The sequence below is a fragment of the Nicotiana tomentosiformis genome, chromosome 11, assembly GCF_000390325.3.
Source record: "Nicotiana tomentosiformis chromosome 11, ASM39032v3, whole genome shotgun sequence".
In the NCBI taxonomy this organism is placed as follows: Eukaryota; Viridiplantae; Streptophyta; class Magnoliopsida; order Solanales; family Solanaceae; genus Nicotiana; species Nicotiana tomentosiformis.
Window position 1 is genome coordinate 52229153 of NC_090822.1, and position 7975 is coordinate 52237127.

Genomic DNA, 7975 nt, shown 5'->3' on the forward strand with positions numbered 1-7975 from the left:
AAAAAAACTTTATGAGCCGTTCTCTGTATCTACTCTGGTTGGTGAGTCTATTTTGGCCGCGCGGGTTTATAGGGATTGTGTTGTCACATTGCGTGGTCGAGACACCGTGGCCGATCTTATTGAATTTAGAATGGTCGATTTTGATGTGATAATGGGGATGGATTGGCTTTATTCATGTTTTTCCAAGCTTGATTGCCGAACCAGAACTGTTAGGTTCGAATTTCCAAATGAGCTAGTTATTGAGTGGAAGGATGATGATATAGTGCCAAAGGGTAGGTTTATTTCCTACCTTAAGGCCACAAAGATGATCAACAAGTGATGTATTTACCATTTGATTCGGGTTACGGACACCGATGCTGAGGCACCTACACTTGAGTCTGTTCCTATTGTGAATGAATTTTTGGGAGTCTTTCCGGATGAACTCCCTGGGATCCCACCAGATAGGGAGATTGATTTTGGGATTGATGTGATGCCAGACACGTATCCTATATCTATTCCGCCCTACAGAATGGCACCGGCAGAATTGAAGGAGCTAAAGGAACAATTGAGAGATTTGTTAGAAAAGGGTTTTATCCGGCCAAGTGTGTCACCTTGGGGCACACCGGTTCATTTTGTAAGAAATAAAGATGGGTCATTGAGAATGTGTATTGATTATCGGCAACTTAATAAGGTCACAATCAAGAATAAGTACCCACTGCCAAGGATAGATGATTTGTTTGATCAATTGCAAGGTGCCAGGTACTTCTCCAAGATTGATTTAAGATCCGGGTATCACCAATTGAATCTCAGGGAGCGGTATATTCCGAAAACAGCTTTTAGAACCCAGTATGGGCATTTTGAATTTTTGGTGATGTCTTTTGGGCTAACAAATGCCCCAGCATCCTTCATGGATCTTATGAATCGCGTTTTCAAGCCATTCCTCGATTCCTTTGTGATAGTGTTTATTGACTATATTCTTGTATATTTACGCAATTGAGAGGACCATGCTGGTCACCTCAGGGTAGTGATGCAGACTCTGTATCAACACCAGTTGTATGCGAAATTTTCAAAATGTGAATTTTGGCTCGAGTCTGTAACATTCTTGGGTCATGTTGTCTCTAGTGAGGGGATTAAAGTTGATCCTCAGAAAATTGCGGCTGTGAAGAATTGGCCGAGGCCTACAACTCCAACAGAGATCTGCAGTTTCTTAGGCTTAGCTGGATATTACATAAAGTTTGTGGAGGGGTTTTCTACTCTTGCCTCTCCATTGACTAAATTGACGCAGAAGGAAACTAAGTTCCAATGGTCAGATGCTTGTGAAAAGAGTTTCCAAGAATTGAAAGCAAGATTGACTACTGCGCCGGTGTTGACTCTACCAGAGGGTATAGATGGATTTGAGGTATATTGTGATGCTTCAAGAATCGGGCTTGGGTGTGTATTAATGCAACATGGGAAGGTGATAGCTTATGCTTCTAGGCAAATAAAGAATCATGAGAAGAACTATCCAACACATGATTTAGAACTTGCGGCAGTGGTATTTGCATTGAAAATTTGGCGTCATTATTTATATGGGGTACATGTTGATATATTCACGGACCATAAGAGCCTTCAATATATTTTCAAGCAGAAGGAATTGAATCTGAGCTAGAGAAGATGGCTTGAGTTACTCAAGGACTACGACATTGATATTCTATATCATCCGGGAAAGGCCAATGTTGTGGCCGATGCCCTTAGCCGGAAATCTATGGGTAGTTTGGCTCACTTGGAGGAATATCAAAGGCCAGTAGGAAAGGAGGTTCACCGATTGGCTAGTTTGGGAGTTTATCTTGTGGACTCTAGTGAAGGAGGGGTAATTGTGCAAAATAGGGCTGAATCATCGCTTGTTGTGGATGTCAAAGAGAAGCAATACAACGATCCATTGTTGGCGCAGTTGAAAGAGGGGATTCATAAACATAAGACCATAGCCTTTTCTCTTGGCATGGATGATGGTACACTAAGGTACCAAGGGCGACTCTGTGTTCCAAATGTGGATGGTCTCCGGAAAAGAATTACGACTGAAGCTCACACATCTAGGTATTTCGTGCACCCAGGTTCTACAAAAATGTATCATGATCTTAAAGAAGTGTATTGGTGGAATGATATGAAGAGGAATGTGGCGGATTTTGTGGCAAGATGTCCAAATTGTCAGCAAGTGAAGGACGTACACCAAAGGCCCGGTGGGTTGGCATAGAACATATAAATTCTAATGTGGAAGTGGGAAATGATTAATATGGACTTTGTGGTAGGATTACCGCGCACTCCGTGCAAGTTTGACTCAATTTGGGTGATTGTGGATCGACTCACAAAATCAGCACACCTTTTGCTGGTTAAGTCTACCGACACAGTGGAGCAGTATGCTCAGTTGTGTATCAAAGAAATAGTCAGGTTGCATGGTGTAAGGCCCCGAAAAATACTTCTAATGATTTAATATTTTTAAAGTACGCCAACCGTATTTGGGACTAACGTGTTAGAGTATTAAAGGAGACCCATGGGATAGAACCACATTGTTTCGAAATGAAAAGTATATTATTAAGGTGTGTTGAAACATACTAAGGAGTTTTGTGAATGGAAAGAATTCGTGTGGAACAAGTAGGATACATTAAGTGGAAAGGATGTCTCAATTCGCACAAGTTCCTACTTCAAACGTATTCTGCTACCAAACTATAATGACTTATGAGGTGATCTACCTATCAAATGAAAGCCCTTTGAGTGTAGTTTATAACGCTTCAAACCGTTCATCATTCGGACATTCCTACAAGAAGTTATGATCAAACACCCAAAGGCTGTCATGTAGCTCGCTACAGAGCTCGCGAGGCCAGGTGTAAGACCAAACTTTAGCCTGGCAAGGCCAAGTGTAATACCAGGCTTTAGCCTAGCGAGGCCTGGTGTAATACCAAGCTTTAGCCTGGCGAGGCCAGCTAAAAGCCAGGCTTAACTAGGCTTTAGCCTGGCGAGGCCAGGTGTAATACTAGGCTTTAGCCTGGCGAGGCCAGGCTTGTCGCGCGGTCCGGAATATTTGGAGTATCCATTCTTCTATTGTTATAACCCGATCCAACTTCGATAAATAAGCCTTGAAGCTCATTCTGGTGAAAAAATCTGATATTTTTAGAGAGAAGTGAGAGGATTCTAGAGAGAGGAAGAAGCTCAAGTGCTTTGTTCATCAAGATCTTATCCAAGCCTTGAAATCCAACAAGAAATCACCCAAGTTCTTCATCTAAGAGGTAAGGTTCCATACCCTAGTTTTTAATTTCGAATTTGGGTTAAAGATGGTTGATTTGGAGTATGATTCTTGGGTGTGAGAGTATTATTTATACATTCACGTACCAATAAGTTTTATGGGGAGATTGTTGAGCTCAAATGGGTAAAGATTGGGTTGTGAAGTGAAAGAAACCTTGTGGAAGAATCTTATAACTAATTTGCACATAATTGTTAGATAAAATGCTCAAATGAGTTGTGACCATGAGTATCTTCCTAATAATGGTTCAATTTTGTTATGTCTCAAAATAGATTGGGATTGCTAGAATTTCCAGAACGTTATAGTAATTTAAGGAAAGCTCAAAGCAAGGTATGTTGGCTAAACTCTTCTTTAAGAATTGGAATTCTCACTATCCTTGTGAGTTCCGAGATGTTGATTATAAATCGAGTATTTCGATAAGTTTTGTGATGAAGATATATGTTCAACAAGCATCCCAAATACTTTATTCATGTTATGTTACCAATTGAGGATGTGTTAAAATATAGGTTGTGCATTAATAATGTTTCGACTTTAAGTAAAGTTCAAATGAAGGCTAATATTCCAAATTTTGTGAAATATCTCTATGTGCCTTAGACTCTAAATTGCTCATATGTGTACCTAAAGTCTGGATTGGAAATGTATTATTGTTGATAGCCTATAAAGTTGGTTGGAAATGAAATAAGTGAATTGGGATATAAAGTGTGGCCAATGTGCAAGAGTGAAAGTTATACTTGTGGCCAATGGTACCAATGAAATGAAATGATGTGAGAAAGGTTATGAAATGAGTCTCGACTCATGTTTTAAAATGACTTCGAAAATAGAATTGCCTAAAAGCTTTCATACTCAAGTCATGCCATAAGTGGAAATTGTGTATTGCCCTTTGTGGGGAAAAATGTGTCAAGAATAAATGGCGTGTTATTTGCTGATGATTTGAACTTGCGCATCAATTGCCAATCGTTTTACTCCACTTCTTGGAAAGAAATCTATGGTTCTTAAATTGGTTATTTTAAATGAACTCAAAGTTGTGATTTCCGGAATATTATATGTATGTTGATATTTATGATGATGATACATGAAAGGGAAGAAAGTGTGGAATAACAAATATGGCCACCGTGCCTTGAATAAAGAATCTTGTGAATGGCCAAAAGAGCCAAGGAAATATTGTTGTTATTATTGGTTGAAAATACTATTGGAGATTTATACAATGTGGAAGATGATGAGGTAAATACATTTGTACCTATGTTCTTTTTGTGAATTATTCCCCTTATTTGGAATGAGATTGATGTGATAAAATTATTCCTCTTAATTGGGATAAAATTGATTGATATAAAAGGGTTGATGTCTCGAATAAGACAGCCTAGCCGATTGTGTCGTGATTGGACACTATGTCGCACACATAGTGGTGATTGTGCTGGAAATTGTAATTGAAATTGAGATTTTGGTTGATGTCTTCAAATAAGACAGCTATCATATTGCATTATAAATTGAGGATGTGTTCCAAACTATGGATTATGTATCCACATGTTATAATTTCAAGTCGTGATTTATGTGAAAGTTATTATGCTAAGTTGTGTAGAGATTGTGATGGTGATACACCTCCACCCGCATATATTGGGGTGAGGCGGCATGACCGTTTTGTGTGGGGATTATGGTATAGAGATAGTGATTGTGATACACCTCCACCCGCATATATTGGGGTGAGGCAGCATGACCGCTTTGTGTAGGGATTATGGTATAGAGATGGTGATTGTGATACACCTCCACCCGCATATATTGGAGTGAGGCAGCATGACCGCTTTGTGTGGGGATTATGGTATAGAGATGGTGATTGTGATACACCTCCACCTGCATATATTGGGGTGAGGCGGCATGACCGCTTTGTGTGGGGATTATGGTATAGAGATTGTGATTGTGATACACCTCCACCCGTATATATATTGGGGTGAGGCGGCATGACAGCTTTGTGTAAGGATTATGATATTGTGGGACTGCACCTCCACCCGCATACATTGGGGTGAGGCGGTACGATCGCTTTGTGTATGATTTTGGAATTGTTGTGGCACCACCACCCGCATACATTGGGGTGAGCAAAACGACCGCTTTGTGTATGGTTTTGGTATTGTGGTGGCACCACCACCCGCATACATTGGGGTGAGGCGGTACGACCACTTTGTGTAGGTTCTTGGTACTGTGGCTATACATCCACCCGCATACATTGAGGTGAGGCGGCAAGGCCGCTTGATTAGAGTTGTGGTATTGTACGTACACCTCCACCTGCATACATCGGGTGAGGCGGCGGGGCCGCTTTGTGTGAAGATGGTTATATAGGATCTCATCTTACATCCTATAAATGTTGTTGATAGCTTTTAATAAGATTGCTATGGTTGAGGGAGTTATGTATATTACTCTATTGCCGCAGTGGTTCATCATAATTATCTTGTATTTCTAAATTCTTAAATTGGTGTTTAGTTTTCATACTAGTACTATTCGACGGTACTAACGTCCCTTTTGCCGGGAGCGCTGCATCTTTCAATGGATGCAGGTGGTTCCACAGCAGGAGATATTGATCAGTGATAGCAGTGCACCTTCTTCCCAGCTAACTTGGTGAGCCCCACTTCATCACGGGGTCATGTATCTTTTGTACCTTGTGTATTCCGTTTGAGGTATAGCTGGGGCCTTGTTGCCGGCATTATCATTGTACTCTTCTTTATCCATAGAGGCTCCGTAGACATAGTATGGGTTGTGTATTGGTACTGGGAAAGTCAAAATATGTTATTTTGTGGTTGTATTACTTGTCCATTTGAGGCATTAAAAATGATGAAGCTATTGGAAATGAATTGGTATTGTAGACGTGAACACCATTTTGCCTAATTAATGAAAATATGTATTATCTCTATTCGTGGATGAGTTTGGGTAGAATGAAATCTAACAGGCTTGATCGGTCGGGTTCACTCGGTTGAGCGTCGGTCGCGCTCCTCGATTTTGGGGCGTGACACATGGCACCCCAGTTTCCATCATTTCTGATCGGGGGCACAATTCACTGCTAATTTTTGCAAGAAATTTCAGCAAGGTTTGGGTACTCAGGTGAATCTTAGTACAGCCTTTCACCCGCAGACTGACGGGCAGGCAGAGCGGACTATTCAGACGCTTGAGGATATGTTGCGCGCTTGTGTTATATACTTCAAAGGTAGCTGGTATGATCTTTTACCACTCATAGAATTTTCATATAACAATAGCTATCATGCTAGCATTCAAATGGCACCGTTCGAGGCTTTATATGGTAAGAGATGTAGATCTCCCATTGGGTGGTTTGAAATTGGGGAAGTAGATTTTATAGGGCCAGACCTTGTGCATCAGGTTATGGAAAAAGTTAAAATCATTAAGGAGCGATTGAAGACTGCTCAGAGTCATCATAAATCCTATTCGGATGTTCGTCGTAGAGATTTGGAGTTCCAAGAAGATGATTGGGTATTTTTGAAAGTTTCCCCCATAAAGGGTGTAATGCGATCTGGTAAGAAAGGGAAATTGAGTTCGAGGTATGTCGGACCGTACAAAATCATTTAGATGATCGGTGAGGTGGCATACAAGCTTGAACTACCACCTGAGATGCCAATAGTACACTCGGTGTTTCATGTGTCTATGTTGAAGAAAGTAGTTGGAGATCTGACACTCATTGTTCCGGTTGAGACTATTGAGGTAAATGAGAAATTGACTTATGGAGAGATTCCGGTTTCTATTATTGATCGAAAAGTCCGAAAATTGAGAAACAAAGAAATTGCCTCCGTAAAAGTGTTGTGGCGAAACCAACAGGTTGAAGAGGCTACTTGGGAAGCTGAGAAAGAAATGAAGAAAAAGTATCCTTATTTGTTTGAATGACCATGTATTTATAAAGTTGTGATCTAGGAAAAAAAATTATAAGACTTACTTTTTATGAATTTTGTATCATTTGAACAATTGGCGTTAAGGGTGTTCCTTTCTGGAAATATATTGCTTATGAGTCCACAATTGGTGTTGTTTTGTATTATGTTATGTCGTTGGAATATGTATATGTTGTTAGGATGTGTTTCTGGGTCTCTCTGACAGGCGGATAGGCCTTGTTACAAGGGAAACTCTGGCGAAATATTTGGAAATTTAGGGAGCTAGTCAAATTTGGGGTTGTTGGTGTGTGGTATGAAAACCGAGTTGCATAAGATGCTAATAACAAGTTTTGACCCTCATTCGAGGACGAATGATCCTATGTGGGGGAGAATGTAAGGCCCCGTAGAATTTTGCAAGAAAAAATAATGTTTCGTGGCGCGCCGAATTGGTTTTACGTGTTGAACAATGCACGGGAATGAAAAGGAAAGTTATTGGCAAAACAATTGTAATTTACGGTCCATTATATGACCGCAGAATCACTCTGCGGGCTGCATAATGGCTGCAGAAGTGAGCAGGAGAAGGGCCAGTCTGGGGGCAATTATGTGGTCGACTGTGCGACCGCATAACTATTATGCGATGCATTATGCGATCGCATAACAGTTATGCGGACCGCATAGTGACCGCATACATAGACAGATTTTTTGGTCGTTTGGTCTATAATTATGTGACCATCTTGCGGTCCGCATATCCATTATGTGGTCGCATATGCGACCGCAGAACCGTTCCGCAGCTCTAATTTTGGGTTTTTAAAACCCGACCCTATTTCGTTAAATACACTCTTTGAGCCATTTATGAGCGATAATC